This window comes from Triturus cristatus, chromosome 11 (assembly GCF_964204655.1).
Source record: "Triturus cristatus chromosome 11, aTriCri1.1, whole genome shotgun sequence".
NCBI classification, from domain to species: Eukaryota; Metazoa; Chordata; class Amphibia; order Caudata; family Salamandridae; genus Triturus; species Triturus cristatus.
The window spans coordinates 1183282273-1183301984 of record NC_140594.1 but is presented as its reverse complement, the minus strand read 5'-3'; the positions used below and the strand labels follow the sequence as shown (position 1 = coordinate 1183301984).

Below are 19712 nucleotides of genomic sequence, written 5' to 3'. Positions count from 1 at the left end.
AACGGGGGAATTTCATTGGTTTTTTATCAGTAAAATGTCCAGCTAACTATAACGTGTGTGAAACCTATGGTTTTTTCAGTGAATTTGTACGGTTTAAATGCTAAGTTACTTTACGCCATTTGTGGCGTGCGCGCCCACTTAACGCAGTTCGTTCCGTACGCGCACGGTGAGCACGCGGTGCGCTTCGCGCACCGCGTGCCTACGTTACGCTAGATGGGCCATGAACGCACGATGTGCTTCGCGCACCGTGCGCACATGGAGGACAAATGATGAGCATCGTTGTGACAGGTAAAATATATGTTTTGCTTTTTACGAAATAAGCCATGCACAAATGGTGCCCTGCGGGCCCCATTTGCTCACGGGGTGGGGAGAATGTGGATATTTTTTTTTGTTTTGATTATTTATTACCGTACGCGTACGGTAAGCGTAATCGGCGAAATTTTCGAAAAAATTAAAATTGCCTTTTTTAACTTGGGGGATCGTTGGGGACACCCTCGACATGGCTAGGTGCTTGGGAGCTGTCTAAACAGCCCCTTTATATGTTTTTGCACTTTGAATTTCATCCCCCTGTCAGATTGCGAGTGAGAAAATGGCGGCCGCCGCTTCCTGGTTTCGACCGATTCGAATGTTCACTAAGATCTAAGAGCCAATCAGAATCGCGCTCGCGCACGTCACCGTACGCGTACGGTAAGCGCACCGTAAGCTGGCTCAGATATATATATTGATTTAAAGGCTATTTTCTCAGAATCTACTGAACAGATTTACACCAAACCTACAAAAGGCACTTCCTTGACCTGAGGACTACCTCTCTGCCAAATTTCAAGTAATTCTGTTCAGCCGTTCGGGCTGTAGCTGTGTCTAAAGGTCCTATGGAAAAATGCATGGGACAAACGCGTTTTGGGACCCCCCTTTTATCTCAGCCCCCGCTTGACGAATCCCCCCCGAGACTTTCAGGGTCGGAGCGTAGCGCCCCACCTATTTTGAAAAATTCGCGAGGATTCGTCAACCGGCGCCAAAGTTATTCAAAATAGAATGTTGCGGATTTCCTATGGAAACGTGGTCCTAACTATAACTACCTACTGGCGACCGCCAGTAGGTAATATATATTCACACACATATATATATATATACACACACACACATATATATATATACACACACACACACATATATATATATATATACACACACACACACATATATATATATATATATATATATATACACACACACACATATATATATATACACACACACATATATATATACACACACATATATATACACACACACACATATATACACACACACACATATATACACACACACACATATATATATATATACATACATACATACATACACACACACACACACACACACACACACGCTCACTCCTAGTTACTTTCAGGAACTCGGAAAAGCACTCAGCGGGACACTCCTGCAGTTACTCAATCCTTTATTGCATGGCGAGCATGAAAAACAGGACGCGTTTCAACTATGCCTTAGTCGAATGTTTTACAAAGTTCGCGCCGAAAAGCAGCGTATTTTAAGGAGACGTTATGTGAGTCACATGACATTACAATGCATGGTCAGTGAAAGAGGACAATCATCTCAGTCGCCATATTGGAATGTTGTTCTCCAAACTCATAAATATGAGTTACAGATTATTAAAACATTTCGCCGTGTATCGGCATGCTGGGTACCTCTTAATTGACCATTATAAAGCCGTGAATCTGCTAACATTACCACATGATAAATATCAAGGCAATAGAATGCTAAATTCAGAATACGTAAAATATCGAGGCGACATCTAATGAATCAATATATATTAATTCAAATTAAATGCAAAAAAGAGAAACAAATTAGCCGTATATCGGCTTACCTCAACTACAAGCAAAAAATTTCTTTTTTTGCTAACATAATGCCGTGTATCGGCTTGAACTGCATTACTATTGCTATTATTGAAACAGTCCAGTGATCCACATACAAGAACCTCTTACCAAAATTACTATAAAAACTTTGTTAAAAAAGGAATATACCAAAAACCCATACCACTAATTAATGAAAGGTATTATCATCATGTTACATATTGCTTTTCCTTCTTTTTCTTTCATGTCAATCTCCAAGATGAACAGACAGTTCCTCCCCCACATTCATGCCCGTTGGATTTTTAGTTCCCAAATCTATGATGTATCGCGACTCAAGCCTACGCAGTTGTTTAATTCTGTCAACCCCCCTAACACTTGCGGGGACCTGATCTAGCCCATAGTAGCGCAGTAGTTCCCTATTGCTACTGTGCTTCTCAGAGTAATGCCTCGTGACAGGATACGTGATGTCATTCTTGGCTATTGCTCGCATATGTTCTATAATGCGTATCTTTACACAATGGATGGTACTCCCCACGTAACGTAAGCCGCAAGGACATTCCAGGCAGTAAACCATTAATGGGCCGGGGATTCTTTAAGCCAGTAACCAAGTAGGTCAATTAAGAGGTACCCAGCATGCCGATACACGGCGAAATGTTTTAATAATCTGTAACTCATATTTATGAGTTTGGAGAACAACATTCCAATATGGCGACTAAGATGATTGTCCTCTTTCACTGACCATGCATTGTAATGTCATGTGACTCACATAACGTCTCTTTAAAATACGCTGCTTTTCGGCGCGAACTTTATAAAACATTCGACTACGGCATAGCCGAAACACGTCATGTTTTTCATGCTCGCCATGCAATAAAGGATTGAATAACTGCAGGAGTGTCCCGCTGAGTGCTTTTCCGAGTTCCTGAAATTAACTAGGAGTGAGCGCACATATTTGAACGCGAATGCACCTTCGCGTTTCAAAGCACCCGTCTACTGAGTGCGCTGGCCTGGAGGTGCAGATGGAGCGAATATATATAATTTTTTTTTAATCCAAACGCCCGAAAGCTTTTGAGTGCACTCGACAGCGCTCCTACCATCTGGCATGCGTGAAAGTCCAGATAAAAAAAAATGAATATATATATATATATATATATATATATATATATACACACACACACACACATTCTATATGCTCCAGGATCCGGCACATGGGCGGGGATTATTCATAGCTTATGAATATTGAGGAGTATCCTCTGGATGAGAAGCAGAGTTTCTAAGCTTGGGCCCCAGGTCTCTAAAAAGTCACTGATAAAGGGATTCCGGGAAAAATATTTGTGAAGAAAATTTTCCATTCATAGTAAGTAATGGCTGCAAGATATACCATCTAGAAGTGAATTGCCATAGTTTCGCTTAGCAAAGATAGTAAACAGTAGAACAAACACTTGGTGGGGAAATCGATGTTCCAGATGCACACAAACCTTCCCTCTAGAAGATGGACAGAGCCCTCACGGACGTTTGGCTTATTATAACTGCTCATATGGTGTTAGAGTTTCCAAAGTCCTTATTGAATCAGTTCAAGAGTCGAGCTAGGAAGTTTAAGGATGGCACAAGGAAAACTAAGCCTTAAAAGAACTGGAGTTAAACAATTTGGTTTGGAAAGGTTTTTTTTTATTCATTTTATTTTTCTAAGATACAAGCCCAAAGTCCATGTTCTAGAAATGAGAAACCTCTACATGTCAGGATGTGATAATGGTACAGTGTGCTTCCTTGCATCTAAAGGCTGCAGTTACATCACCTCCATTTTTTATTTCTAAAAGGTTTGTTAATGTTTTTTTCTCCCCAAAAAAAGCCAGAAAAAGCCTCTAAAAAGGCTATCAGACATTTCTTTTGGGAAAAAACGATTTTTCTGAAAAGTCGTGCTTTATTAAAAAAAGTGCTCAGCCTTAATGGGCCCTTTAAAATTATCTGTGGCTGATATAAAAATTCTTTAACCTGGGGAGGGATAGTGTAATGTGTTCTCTGTTTTGGGGAGAAAAGCAAAAACGAACAATTGATGGCCAGAATGCAGAACTATGTCATACAATCACCCCAGGGTCCCATGCTCACTACACCACTAGATTCAAGCTAGCCTGGCTGATGCAGGGCGATGCCCTGAAACCGGTCCCAGGATGCTTGCTTACGGTCCAGGGAGAACCTGGCTTGGAAGTTGGGGCTGGACTGTTCCCATGAGGCACAGGGTCAAGACTGATTTGCATGTGGCTGGGTCCAAACTGGGCTGGTGAGCAAAAGAATGATTGATTTAACCCAAATGCCTGTGACTGGGGGGGAAATGTCTGCATTGTCAAGCATTCCGTCCATCAATTGTTTCTTTTGCAACTGTTTTGGAGAGGGTCTTGTGTAGTTGGCTGCCTGAACTTTGTGCATATCAAGTTGGTGTTGGGACACCCTGTTGTATTATGCCAAGCAGGTGGTGGTATTAACTGGCAGCAAGGCCTTGGTGGTGTAGGGGGTCGAGATCTGGATCCTTATGATACAGGGTTGGAGTCGTGTCCCTCCCCTGGTCTGAAGGGATCATAAGGGCCCTGTGGGGAAGAAAACAAGTTACTTACCTGTAACTGTAGTTCTCCAGTATTGGACCTTTCATAGATTCACATGCCTGAATCATTCCCCGTCGTCGAGACGGGAGTCTCCGGTACATAAAAAAGCATTGCTTAGTAGTATAGCAAACTGAAAAAAGGCCTAGGCCCATTTTCCTTTGCAACCCATAACCTTTGTTATGTAAAAAAGGACTAAACTTACACTGAACCAATCAGAGCCTCTCACCCTCTAGAACACTCCTGAAAGAACCTTCTGCCCCTCAGATTTTCGTGCACTTGTGCAATAACACTTTGTGCTAAATCCGAGGTGAGCCTTTCAGGGGAGGAGGGTGGGTTGCATGTGAATCTATGAAAGGTCCAATACTGGAGAACTACAGTAACTTGTTTTCTTACTCCAGTATTGGAGCTTTCATAGATTCACATGCCTGAATCTGAATAGCAAGCAGTAAATAAATGCACATTTTTTGTTACCCAGAACCTGAAACAAGGAAACATATATAGCGTGATAAATATGGTATCTATAAAACCAAATTCCACATATCCAAAATCCCTTGCAAATGGCATCCAACACAAACAATAAAATGTGCAAAAGTAGACAAAGGAAGGAGATATGGTAGAGAAGGCTCACAGTTACTGGATAAGGTTCCTCAGCACAGCTTCTCCCACTGCCACATCACTCCCTGTGGCCGCATCCAAGCAGTAGTGCCTGGTGAATGTGTGCGTACTCGTCCAGGTCGCCGCCCTGCAGATATCCTGGATCTGTACTCCTGCAAACAGAGCAGTAAAGGTGGAGACTGCTCTTGTCGAATGTGCACGGACTCGTGAATTCAAAGGTCGACCAGCTGCCTGATGACAATACTCTATGGCACTGGAAATCCATCTGGCAATACCCCTTTTTGACAAAGGGAAACCCTTTCTGGGTGCGCTAAAGTCAACAAAGTTGTGAAGACTTGCGGAAAGGTTTTGTTTTCTGCAAATAGAACTTTAAACAATGCTGGACATCCAGCGAGTGGAGAGCTCTTTCCGCCGCTGTTGATGGTTGTGGAAAAATCTTTTGAGAATTAATGGTTCGTTCAGATGAAAGTCAGTTGGAACTTTAGGAATAAATCTTGGATTAGTCCAGAGTATTATTCTGCTCTCTTTACAATTGCAAGAAAGGCTCCTGGACTGCGAGAGCCTGAATCTCTCCCACTCTCCTGGCTGAAGTGAGCGCAATGAGAAGCGCAACTTTCCACAATAGAAATTTCAGCTCTGCCCTGTGAATTGGCTCAAAGGGCTGTTTCATTAACTGGGAAAGAACAACGTTCAATTGCCAGAGAGGTGGAGGTTTTATTGGAGGGAAAACTCGGAACAATCCTTTCATAAATTGTTTGATAACTTTAGCAGACCACAGAGACGGACCAGAAGCAGTTCTTCTGAAGCGTGAAATTGCAGCCAGGTGTACCTTTATAGATGCACGAGCTAAACCTGACTTAGCAAAAAGCAAGATGTATGGTGAGCTTGTGAAAGCAACGGGTGAATGTTAGACCTCTTGCACCATAAACAGAACCTCTTCCACTTCAACCGGTATGTTTTGTTTGTACTATCCGCTCTGGCTCTAGATAGAATCTCCCTGCACTCTGTAGGGATGTTCAGATGTTGAAATTCGCAGTATTCAGGAGCCAGGCTGCTAAATGCAGAGATTTCGGATCCGGATGAAGGACCTCCCCCTGGCACATCGTCAGAAGAGATGGTATCGGCTGCAGGCAAATCGGGCGCTCCTCTGACAGTAGGAGAAGCTCCGCAAACCAATGCTGTCTGGGCCACCACGGAGCTATCAGGATTATCCTGCAAGGTTCCTTCTTGATCTTCATAAGAACCTGCGGCAGGAGAGGAATTGGAGGAAAGGCGTAGGTAGGCAAAGATGCCTGACCATGCCATCAAAAACGCATTCCCCCAAGATCCCCGTTGGGGAAGCCAGCTTGCGAAGAACTGGCATTTGTTCTCCCTTGTCGCGAAGGTCTACTGTCGGAGTTCCCCAGTTTTGGAAGATGTTGCTCAAAACCTCGTTGTCGATCTCCCATTCGTGGCAGACAGACTTTAATCTGCTTAGAGTATCCGCCTTGGTGTTCTGGTCTCCTGGAAGATGTTCCGCTGTAATGGATACTTCGTGTCTAAGAGCCCATTCTCATATCAACTGGGCTTCTCGAGAAAGGGAGAGTGATCTTGTTCCTCCCAGTTTGTTCAAATAGTGCATTGCTGTTGTGTTGTCTGTTCTTAACACGGCTGCACCTTGAAGCCTTGGCAGGAACGCCAACAATGCTAGGCGGACGGCTCTGAGCTCCAAGAGGTTGATATGCAATTGCTGTTCTTTTAATTTCCAGCGACCGCTGACCTGCAGATCCTGAAGGAATGCTCCCCAGCCTTCCAAGGATGCATCGGTCGTAACCACTAAAGGAGCTGGTTGAGTCAGGAAAGAAAGACCCTGCGAGATGTTTCGATTCTGGGTCCACCATGTTGCTGCGTGGATCATGATCGGCGTCACTTTGAGTATATCTTCAAAGGATCCTGTTGCCTGATGCCACTGAAGATCCAGCTGCTGTTGTAACTGACGCATCCGTAGTCTGCAGAAAGGTACGAGGGGAATGCAAGATGACATCGTTCCCAGCAATGACTTGTACTTGCGTACTGAAAGACTTTTTTTTATAAACGCCTGGGATAGAGACTATTCCCCGCTGTCTTTCCTCGGAGGGGAACGCTCCGTTTACCTCCGTATCCAGAATTGCTCCCAAGAAAGTGATATTTGACGGTTGCAGAGTTGACTTTTCCTAGTTTAGAGTGAGGCCTAATCTGGCAAATAGTTCTACGCAAGCCCCTGTTAACCGGGCTGATGCTGCCGATGGAGCCTTGACTAGCCAGTCGTCGAGGTAAGGAAACACTTTGTGTTCGTCTCCTTAGAAACGCTGCCACTGGACAGGCATTTTGTAAAAATCCTCGAGGCTGATTTCAGACCAAAAAGGAAGCACCTTGAATTGGTAATGATCCTCGGCCACCACTAACCGAAGGTACTGCCTGTGTGAAGGATAGATTGGGATATGAAAATGCGCATCTCGTAAGTCCAGTTTGGTCATATAATCCCCTGGGTTTAATAGCAGCAGAATATCCTGGAGGGAGATCATTCTGAAGGTCTGATCCTTGAGGTAAGTATTTAGGGATCTGAGATCCAAAATAGGGCGCCATTGAAGAATGTTTTTCTTGATCAGAAAAAAACGGGAATAAAATCCCCTTCCTCTCTGGGAATTCGGTACCGGTTCTATTGCTCCCTTTCGGAGCATTGTCCGAATTTGACGCATCTGATGTAAATACTGGACCTCTTGATATCTTGGTGGTGTACAAGGGGGGATTTCCAGAAACTCGAGTATGACCGAATTGTATTATGTTGAGGACTCGTTGGTCCGTCGTTATTTGCTGCCAATTCTGAAGGGGATAGGAAATTCTTCCACCCAGGGAAATATGCGACATATGAGGAATAGGTGTCACCAGACTGTCATTGCCTCCGGGTGGTGTCTTTCCCTTGGCGACCTCCTCGACCTCTAGGAGTAGATTTTGTGAAACCTCCTGTTTGTCTCTGTGAATATTGTTGACGATATGGCTGAGATGATGTGGAGTAGGAAGAATACCGGTCTTGTTGATAACCCCCTCTATAAGAGGTTTGGCCTCTACCCCTTGCGCCACAAAAAGGAACTTTCCTATATTGTAATGTTCCCAGAGATTTCGCTGTTTACATATCCTTCTTGATACTCTGTAAGGCCTCATCAACATGCTTCCCAAACAGATCTTCTCCATTGAACGGAAGATCCAAGATCTTATTCTGGACTTCAGGCCTAAAAGATGTTGCTCTCAATCATCCTTGTCTGTGTACAACAGCCGCTCCTCCCAAAGATCTGAAGGTCGTGGTCGCAATGTCCATTGCGCAATCTATGACTTCAGCCGAAGTCCTTTCACCTTCTTGGAGGATTTTCCTGGCTTCTGGTCTGTCAGCCTCAGGTATGCTGTCTATGTATGGTGATAGGTCGCACCACATTTGCCTATCATACCTGCCCAGGATGGCTAGGGCATTTGCCGCCTTGACCAGAAGGGCAGACATGGACGAAAACCTCTTCCCTGCATTAGCCAAGCGCCTACCCTCTGTCCGGTGGCGCTGAAATTGGAGCAGACGGATTCCTTGAATTTAGTTGCGCCGCTTAAGTTATAACGGAGTCCGGTTTGGGGTGACCTAATAAACAAGCCGGAGCATCCGAAGGCGCTTTGTATTTTTTTTTCCAGTCTAGCAAGCACTGGAGTAACCATTGCCGGCTTCTCCATAACTTTGAGACCTTCCTCCCATAGATGACTCACAATTGGAAGAGATCTAACAGTCTTGTGAAACGGCTCTTTGAAATCATATAAAAAGCATTCCGCTTTATCGGATGACATATTGAGCGCAAATCTCTGCGCGGCTCTCTCCATCAGATTATGGAACCCTCCAATGTCCTCCGGAGGGGAGTCCACAGGCCTCTGTGTAGGAGATGAAGGGGACGGAATCAGATAATCACCCAATTCCCTAATAGGTTCTGTTATCTCCCCCTCCTCCTTGTCAGATGTGTCTAGAACCGGTTGTGGCACTGGTGATATTGGCACAGGAACTAGTACCTCTTGTCTTCGCACCGGTGTACGTGGGACAGAGTGACGTAGCCACTGGAATCCTTTGGGTAGAATAAGGCAAAGGATGCCTCCTCTTATAGTTATCCAACATGAACTGTAAATCTGTCAGTAGAGAAGCTGGAACATTCACCATCTCTTCCTGATCATGTTGTCGGGGGCGGTCCTGATAACCCCCATACTCATCCTCCCAGTCATCTTCCTGACATTTAACGTGTAACTGAGAGGGGCTACTTGCATAACCAAAAGGACCCTCATTATCATCGTGCGAGTCCTCCTTCTCCAGCAAGTGGGATAGAACCAGAGGCGTTACCTTACTAGGAGACAATGTGCGGAGTAATCCTTTTCCAGGCAAAATCCCGTTTTTCTGGCGGTTTTTCCCTAGTCGACGAGCCAGTCGTCGAGATTGCCATAGTAACCGCCGACGACACCGTAGTAGACGATGCCGCCGTCGACGGTGCAGTCGATGACGTAGTTGGTCGTAGTCACTGTCGTCCTCGTCGACGCTCTAGTCGTCGACGATGCCATTGTCGACATGTACAGGTTTAATAATGACCTTGATCTCACTTTTCTTCGTCGATCCAGTCGACGATGCATATTTTTCTAATTTCTCCTCAGGCGAAGTAGAAGCTGGCATTTTAAGCGTACGTTTAATTTTAAGGGGTGATTTTGAAGGCTCTGAAATGGTCTTCTTTGAATGCTTTACCCCTGAAGCATGACCCTAACTCTCCTTTTCCTTAATTTGAGGAGATTGAGGGACTGCGCTCTGAAGACCCAGGTGTGATCTTTTTAAGAGCCTTCTCAGGTTTCTCCCCTGAGGTATGAGCCTGAGGAGATCTACCTCTTTTCTGAGACCTCCTTGAAACAGTTGACTCATCACTGTCACTAGATACGACGTCCTTCCTGGTCTTAAGTTTCTGGAGCCAAATTAACAGTCTGCCTTCATGATCCCTCAGAGTCTTATTAGAAAAGGTACAACATACCTTACACTCCTTCGCCTGGTGGTGTGGGTAAAGGCAGTATATACAATCTTTATGAGGATCGTCAGTATATAACCTTCTTTGAACAGGTGGCACAGGCCCTAAAAAAGCCCTTTTCCTTATCAGCCATTCTCCAAAAGATGAAAAATCAGTTGAAAATGCTCCTCAATCTAGAGCCAACTGTAGAATTTGAGCAGAGCTCAAAGGAGACTCCCTAGCACAACGTGCGGTAGAAAATCTGAGAGGCAGAAGGTTCTCAGGAGTGTTCTAGAGGGTGATAGGCTCTGATTGGTTCATGGACAAGTTTAGTCCTTTTTTACATAACGAAGGTTATGGGTTGCAAAGGAAAATGGGCCTAGGCCTTTTTTCAGTTTGCTATACTACTAAGCAATGCTTTTTTTATGTACCGGAGACTCCCGTCTCTACGACAGAATGATTCAGGCATGTGAATCTATGAAAGCTCCAATACTGGAGTAATAGGGATTACCAGTATCTAGGTCATTGTGCAGTAGGTCATGGTGGAGTGTAACAGGTGTTGAAATAGAAAGGTGGAAAGTGTGGAGGGATAGCTGCAGAGGCCAACCCTTCTGGGCATGGGTGGCCTAGAAGCATGGGTTCAAGGCCTGGTTCATCTTTGAAGACCAAGCTGTGCTTCAGGGGAATTGGAGTGTGTTGGCCCTAGGCTCTCAGAACTGGGATTTGACGGCCAGAGCAGCCAACCCCAAAGATTTGTTTTTGGCTTCACTTGGGGCTTGAAGCCAGACTGACGTATCCCACCAAACGCTCAGACTTTTTTAAATTCCAATTTTAAAAGAGTACTTCTGACAGGTTATAAAAAAAGGGTGTATAGGCCAAATTTCATTTTTTTGTTTATTTTAAAAAAAAAAGAAAGGAATATGCTACTTACCAGTATGCATCTGTTCTTGGCATGTAGAGCTGCAGATTAGACTGTGCATAGATCGCCATCTGGTGTTGGGCCCGGATGTTTGCATTTGTGTCTTTGAAAGTCTTTGGAAGTCACGAGGTATGCGACTCTTCCTTTGGATTATAGTGCGCATGGGCATCGGCTCCATCCTCAGATTGTTTTTTTCCGCCACCGGCCTCTCATTGAGACCATCCCTCGTATGGATATCAATTCCCTTAAAACCTACATGGAGCTGTTGAAATCGGGCTCCCCAAGAGATGCAGCATACCCCATGACTCAATCGGGTTTCTGACTGTCGCCCCAATTATTTTGGAGCTTAACAGTTCGCTGTCCTCAGGAATTGTGCCATCCTTATGGAAGCAAGCTATGGTCAATGCACTACCGAAGAAACCTTCCCTGGACCCTGAAGTGTTTGCCAATTATCGGCCGATCTCACTCTTACCAGGGATCGCAAAGCTATGTGATAAATATGTCAATCTTGTTCTCTCCACATTTTGAGGGGAATGAATGTCTACACCCCTCCCAAACGGGCTTTAGATCCAAACAAGGCACAGAGACAGCCATGCTAGCTGTGGCCGAAGAAGCCAGGAAAATTGTAGACAGTGGTGGGTCTGCAGCTATTATATATTCCTCGATCTCAGTGCGGCATTCGACACTGTTAACCACCAACTTCTGATTACAAGACTTAGAGGCCGAGGTGTCAGGAATCACACTTAAATGACTTGAATCTTTCCTGACAGACAGGTATTTTCAGGTCTTTGAGGGTAACATTCGCTCTGAAAGAATGCCACTACGATGCGGAGTGCCGCAGGGCTCTTCGCTGAGCCCTACACTCTTTAATGTCTATCTGCGCCCATTGGCCGAGGTGGTGAAACCCTTTGGGGTTAACATCATTACTTATGCTGATGATACTCAGCTGATTGTGTCCCTCAATAGCCTGGATAATGCTAAGAGCAACTTGGCCAGCTGCTTGGAGGGGATCTCCGTTTGGATGGATAATTCCTTCCTAAAACTGAATGCAGCCAAAACCGAGTTGATGCTCTTGGGTAAAACACTAATATGGACAACACCACTCTGGCCGAAATGTTTAGGGGTCTTGCCTACCCCTAAAACTCAAATAAAAAGTCTCTGGGTGTCGCTAGATCATAGCCTGAACTTTAAGGAACAGGCACGCAGGGTGGCAGGTACCTGCTATGGTATTTTAAAAATGATCAGAAAGGTCCTTCCACTTTTGTCATTTGCTGCCAGGATGCTTTTGGTGCAAGCCCTGTTTTTCGAGGCTTGATTATGCCACTGTGCTTTATTTAGGGTATCCAGCCACAACCATTAAAAAATTGCAAACAGTTCAAAACTGTGCGGCCCGATTGCTGCTGCAGGATCATAGGCAGGAATCAGCTAAATCTCACATCAAATCCCTGCATTGGCTCCCAGTGGCTGAGTTAATTCAGTTTAAGGCTTTATGCATTGTCCATAAGGTACTCTCAGCTAAGGCCCCGCCGATCCTTCGATCCATTATTTCCCCGTACCTCCCAAATAGATCTTTACGCTCTGAGAAAAAAACATCTAGCCATAGTTCCCAGAGTATACCGAGCTCGGAGTTGGAGACAACATTTTTCCCTCATTGCGGCTAAAGGCTGGAATCAGCTCACAGATCATATCCGACTTGAGACCAATCATCTCACTTTTCGCAAACAACTGAAGACTCATCTGTTCTCTGGAACTTTGATTGCATGATTGTCTGGTGGCTTGTCTCTAGCGCTGGGAGGCCTCTGGTAGCCATGTGCTCTATAAGTACTCATTCATGTGTTATCGCGTTCCAGTTCGGAACAGTTAACGGTTCTCTTTCGATGCCCAATCCTTCCCTTCGACAGTATTGTTTCGATCGTGTTTTCCAATCACACGCAACCCTTCAACTTCGAAGTTTGATTCTGGTCGCAACACTTAGTGAATTGACAAGCAAACTATCAATCCTTTTTTAAAAGAAAGGTGTCTAGTTCAGTCATGGTTCTTATACCACTGGTATATGGTTTGGTACGCCCCTAGGGCCCAAACGTGTATTTGTGCTATTACAGTGGATTGCTAACTTGTAACTTAAGTACTTCGAACTCCAGGCTCAAAGAGTGTTTTAACTTAACTACATATATTTTAAATATATACCTGGTGTGGTTGTCCTTTCACTTGATAATTCAAGAGATTATATACTGGTAAAACAAGCTGCTTTACATTCCTTCAAGACTTAGCCTGAAGGCTGCTCTCCATAGCTACCACTAAGATAGCTTTCAATAAAGGTAGTCTTTAACCTATCACCATAAGGGGTTGTTTGGACTGATATAGGCTGTCCACTAATTATAGTGGGCACCTTGCATCAGGCCAACTTCTCATAGATGCTTGCTGTGTTTCTGATAAGCGGGATGTGGAAGTAGGCATCCTGGAGGTCGATGGCAAACAACCAGTCTCCCTGACGGAGTTGGGGGTAGATCTGATGAAGAGCCTGCACCCTGAAGCTCTCCTTGGGGATGAACTCATTTAAGATTCCAAAGTCTAGACTGGGTCTGTACTCCTGATTTGGGCTTTTTCCAGACTAGAAATTAGCGGGAGTATATTCCCAGGCCGTGTTGAGAGGCTGGAACAATTCAATGGTGCCTTTTTTGCAGATTTTGTAAAGTCTTGTAGATCAGTAGTCCTCCTAGTGGAATGGCAGGAGGAGGAGACTAAGTTGGAGTACCCATTCTGAACATTGAGAACCCATCTGTCGTTTGTTTTGTCCCACTCATCCAGGTGTGAAACTATACCCCTCCCACCCCCACCCCAACCGCCAGGGTGGCCAACAGTGAAGGGGGAAGCGGCTGTTCATTGCTTCACTGGAGTTTTGGTAGCTTGCGTTGATACTCTAGGAGTGTAAGTTTGGGAATATCCCAACCTGGACTGCAATGTGGCATTCTCCATTCCTTTACACTCTGAAGCCACCGTGGCGAGCGGTTTATCGGTGTGTCCCATTTCTGAGGAATTGAAGATTTCCCCCCCCCCCCCCCCCCCCCCCCTGACGAAACCAGGACTATGTTGTTGTCAGGAGACGAAGATCTACCCCTCGACGTCGGCCGCCTGGGTGCAGACGTTGATTTATGTCCACAAGACCACAGAGAAGTTGTACTTCGACGTCGAAGAGGGTCTCTACGTTACCTTGACAACGAGCCAGAGGTCTGCTGCACCTGTGACTACATTGACCAGTGGCGAGACAGCAAAGACGTTGAAAGGTAGTGTTGCCGTTGAGCTGAGGTGTGCTGTGGGGGCGATGGTCTACGTTGAACCTGGAGCCAACTGTTTCAACGTCAATCTGCTATGATGAGGAGACCAAGAGGTGCCTTTCACACCCTTACGGCAAGGCATGTGGCCTACATTTCGGTTCTCTCCTGGTCGACGGGACTGCCGATGACAACCTAGACAATATCTCCGACCGTCGGGTGCTTAGGCTTCAATGTAGGTTTGGGCCAATGCTCTGATGTAGATGTTCATGCCGATGAGGAACAAACCGGTATTTACCGCAACATCGACCTCCTACCTCTCGACGTCGAATGTGGTTTTTGTTTTTCCCCCATTCTTCCCTTGGGCAGAGATCTACCTCGAGAGGAGAGCTCTTTGAGAGGGGTTTGAGATTCGCTAAGGTCACTTGAAGGTGGTACCTTTCCTCTTTCCTGCAAGGCATGGAGACTAATCTTTTCTATCACGTAAAGTTCTTCTAGACAGCTGTTGACATTCGTATCATGACTCTGGATGATGGCAAACAAATGTTCCGCTCACTCGCCTTGCAGACGTTAAAGCTACAAGCAGAGCCACTTTCTAAGAAATTTACTTTGAATGCATTCACAGAACTGATCTGAACGGGTGCTTTATAAGCTGTAAGAGGACAACATTGCGCTGCCAGAGTAGTGGAGGAGGTCTCACCAGGTGGAAACACTCTAAACAGCCCTTTGAGGAATTGCTGAACAATGCTAGTGGACCATAAGGAAGGGGAGGTAGACTATCTATATGGATGAGCCAATCCAGACCTTGCCACGTACAGGAGATCAGATAGAGTGTTTTGAGGTGAAGGAGAGTAGATGCACGTTAGCTTGCTGGAACCAAATGCAAAATCGCTTCCACTTAAGCAATGGGTCTTGTTAGTACTCTCCAGTCTGGCTCTAGATAGTATCTCCGTACAGTCCGAGATTAGTTCAGATGGGTGCACACACTGTGCCCAGGAGGCAGGCCGATAAATGAAGGGATTTGGGATCCAGATGCAACACTTTGCTCTGGGACATCATTAAGAGATGGTATCCGTTTCAAATTTATGGGAGGTTTCTCCAAGAGAAGAAGGAGCTCTATAAGCCAGTGTTGGCATGGCCAGGACGGGGCTATGAAGATCATTCTGCACGGTTCGGCCTTCATCTTCATGAGGATTCTTGGGAGAAGAGGAACGGGAGGAAAGGGGTAGACAATGATGCCGGACCATGCCATTGAAAATGCTTTCCCCGCTCATGATCCCGGATGGGGATGCCAACTTTAGCAGAGCTGGCATTTGTTCTGGGGCGTCGAAAAGAGGTTGGGACTGGACTTGCCCCACTTGAGAAAGATGCAGTTGAAAGTTTGCTTATCCGGTTCCTATTCGTGACAAGATTACCTTAGTCTGCTTAGTGTGTCTGCTATTGTGTTTAGGTTTCTGGGGACATGTTCTGCTCAGAGGGAACCCAGTGTGAATAGCCCACTCCCAGGTGCACTGCGCCTCTTCAGAGTAGGCATGATCTTGAGCCTATTCTTTGTAGGGAAGCCTGTAATGCATGATGGACTGCCTTGATTTCCAACTTGATATGACTGTATTGAGGCTTTTGCGACCTGCCATAGACTTGCAAGTCCTGAACATCTGCTCCCAATCCTTCACGGGAGGCGTCAGTAGTTCTGACCAGCGGTAAAGGTATGGCTAGGAAGGAGAGACGGACAGACAGATTTTTCAATGCGTCCACCATGATAGGGCTTTGACCATGACCAGAGTGATGGCAGGTAGATAGTTAAAAGATCACGCTGCCCGGAGCCACTGCTTGTCTAGTTCCTCCTGGAGGGGAAAAAGCATCCTTTGACGGCAGAATGGCATCGGGGGGATTCACGATGACTTATTCCTCAAAAGGGATTTGTAGAGGTGAATTGTAAAGGTGAATTGAAAGACTTTTCATATCAGTTCTGCTAAGGGCATTAGTTTTAATAGTCTCCCCAGAGAAGGCTATGATTTGTTGAGCACTGTGACGAGCGTTGGCCACACAAATGTGATTGTTTTTGAAGGCTGCAAGACTGACTTCTCTAGATTCAGGGTAAGACCTAGCATGTTGAGCAGTGTTGTACAGGCTGCCATTGATACCCGTGCTGGGTAAATGGAAGGCGCCTTGACTAACCAATTGTCCAAATACAGGAACACTTGGTGTCTGTTTTCTTAGGAAAAATTCTACCTGAGCCAATTACTTTGTAAATATTAGAGGGGCAGACTTTAGGCCAAAAGGACAGACTCTGAACAGGCAATGGCTATTGTAAATCGTAGGAACCCCCCCCCCCTCCCCCTCCAGTAGAGATACAGGAACTGGTTCTATTGCTCCTTTTCCCAGCATAGTTATGACCTCTAACTTTAGACAATGTAAATGCTTTGGAACAGAGGGTTGATGTGGAGTGGAGGCTGGGGTTCAAAGAAATTCTAGAGTATAACCAAATTGAACAAGGTTCAGCACCCATTGGTCTGTAGTTATAGCCTTCCAGCGAGGGAGGTGAGCAGATATTTTGCCCCCTAACTTGGTTGATGACCAAGGATGACTAGCCGGAGCTTGTAGGTGGTCACTGTCAATGGGCCATGTCCTTGTCTTGCCGGCCTGCTCTACCTCTTGGTACAAGTCTATTGTAAGCCGCTGGTGGGGGTTGGCATTGGAGTACAGTGAATGAAATTGCTGTGAGGGAGATGTGTAAGCAGGGGTACAGATATTGCTGGTAACCTCCCCTTTAGGAAGGATGGCCTCTTCCTTGGGTGCCCTGAAAAGGGTATTTTCCAATATTGAATCGTCCCCAGCGACTTAGCTGTATCTGCATTTTTTTTTTTTTTTATAGCTTGCAAAGCCTCATCCATGTGCTTTCGGAAGAGTGCTTCCTCGTTTAAAAGGGAGGTCTGGTATTTTGTTTTCGACCTCAAGACTGAAAGATGTAGCCTTTAGCCAAACCCTGGCAGCGTAACATAGCAGCACTTGCAAGCTGTCTAAATGCAGTAGTGGCAATGTCCATGGCACAGTCCATCACTTCCGATTAAGTGCGTTCTCCTTCCTGGAAAATCTTCTTAGCCTCTGCTTTACGGTCCTCCAGAAGTTTGTCCAGATACAGTGCAATATCTGGCCACATTAGGAGATCATGCCGACCAAGAACGGCAAATTAATTTGCTTCTGTAACTAAGTGCCGACATTGATGAAAATCTTTTTCCTTTGTCAAGACCCCTACCTCCCTTGTCCGGAGGCGCTGTGATCGGTGCGGATGGTTTTTTGATCCGCGCTGTGTCTGCAAGATAACAGAATCAGGCTTTGGGTGACCAGTCAAGCAAGCAGGAGCGTCTTCTGGAGCTTTGTATGTTTTATCCAAGCAGGGAAGGACTGCAGTTACTGTGGCTGCAGTTCATGGCTTTTAAGCCATCTTCCCAGATGTAGCCTACAATGGGCATCGAACTTTTGCTCTTCCGAAAAGGTTCTTTATCATCATAAGGAAAGCAGTCGTCTGCGTATTGGGCATAGAAACCAAACCGCTTTGCTGCTCATTCAATCAAGTTGTGGAAACCCCCAATGTCTTTGGGTGGGGAATCCACTGGAACTGGAGAAAGACTATGGTGTGGGTATGAGATAATCATCCCATTCTTGGTGGCGGTTCATGGAGCTCACCATCTTCCCTGTAGTTAACGGAAGTTGCAGGGTTGCGAAGAGTAGGTTGTGGAGTAAGGCGGACTGAAGTAGGCAATACTAGTGGTGTTTGTTGCAGAGTAGATGGAGGTACAAGTAGAGGCTTTGCTGGTGGAGAGACTGGCATTGTGGTAGCAGGTGTTAGAGGATAAGGCTTCCTACAATCAGGAAGCAAATTGTGAATCTGTAACAAGTGAGGAAGGCAGGCATACCATTTCCTCCTGATATTGCTGAGGATATTGCTTGAGGGTTGTAATAACCTCGACCCTCATATTTATCCTCATATTCCTCGTCTTGGCACTTGACTTGGATTTCTGAAAGGGTGAGGAGTATACCCAAAAGGACCTTCATCCACAGTCTTCTTCCTCTAACAGCAGGGATGGAAGCAGTGGGGACATCTTACTGGGAGAGGTGTGCTCTGGGGTCAAATGACATTCTCCTGTTTTTGCAGTTTTACTTTTGTTGACGGGGGATGTGATTAACGACGGCGAAATAATGGAGACCATTGGACGGAATGTTGAAGTTGTCAAAGTTGACGACATTGGCGGAAGTGCCATTGTCGACGGAGCTAGTCAGTGACTGAGCATCAATGAGTTAGGCGGATGTTGTCGAGGAGCAGCTGAAGGCAGAGAGTGGATACTGAGTCAGAGGCAGTTGCAGCTGAAAATGCAGTGGATTTCTTAGTCGACAAGCATGGTCTCGTCGACAGTGAGTCTCTCATGGCAGTTTGTCCAGCAGGTGGAACTGATGGATAGTTTTTTGAAGGAATGCCACACTTGAGGAGGTGGTGTAGGCGGTTCAGACCTCGTTTTCGCTGGTCTTTTACAAGTATACAGTTTCTTCTCCTTTAGCTCCTTTTGAGAAGATTTAGAAGGGCTGTGTCTATAAGACCCATGGGTGGTTTTATTTTTAGGTCGCTTAAGAGTAGAGCGAATGGGACGACGACGATGATGATGATGATTTCCCCCCCCCTCACTATCGTCACTAGACAATGGTTCCTTCCGTGCCTTAAGCTTTTGTAGCAATATGAGCAGCAGAACCTCACGGACCTTTAAGGTTTTATTAGAAAAGGTATGACATATCTTACATTCTTTAGCCTTATGATCTGGATAAAGGCAATAAATGCAGTCCTTCTGAAAGTCATCTGTATGGAGCCTCTTCTTAGAACAGGTACCAAAGGCCCTGAACAGACTTCTCTTTATCTGACATAGCAAAGTCAGAAAAAAAAAAATCAAAAAAAGTACAGACCCAATATGAAGCATAAAATTAAACTGTAAATATCCTGCCTGAAGCAATACAGGGTTTCAAATCCTTGGAACACTGTAGAAGATGACTGAACAGAGCTCAGTGAAGACTCTAGCATGACGTGCAGTCGAAAGTTTGAGGGACTGGAGCCTCTCACAAGAGTGTTCTAGAGGGCAGGGAAATCAGATTGGCTGAAACCTATGTTTGGTCTGTTTTTTAAAATAATGACTATAGTATGTTACAAAATAGACGTGTTTGATATTGCGTTGCTTTTTAATAATATACCCCGGTACTCCCACCTCGAAGACAGGGAATGATTCAAGCATCTGAATCTATGAAAGTTCCAAAACTGGAGTAAGATAAAGGTTCGCAGTGATATTGAGTTGACACATCATTAACTCTTGCTACAGCATTAACATCCATTTACCAAGGTCTGTTGGTGCCAATGCTAGGGCCCCTCCCCTGACCTG

At 45.3% G+C, this 19712-nt stretch overlaps 1 protein-coding gene across 1 annotated transcript in view; it reads right to left on the bottom strand.

Annotated features, from left to right (window-relative positions):
- The window catches only part of TFRC (transferrin receptor), a 454042-nt gene that overhangs the window by 80258 nt on the left and 354072 nt on the right, over window positions 1–19712 (bottom strand). The window lies entirely within an intron of this gene.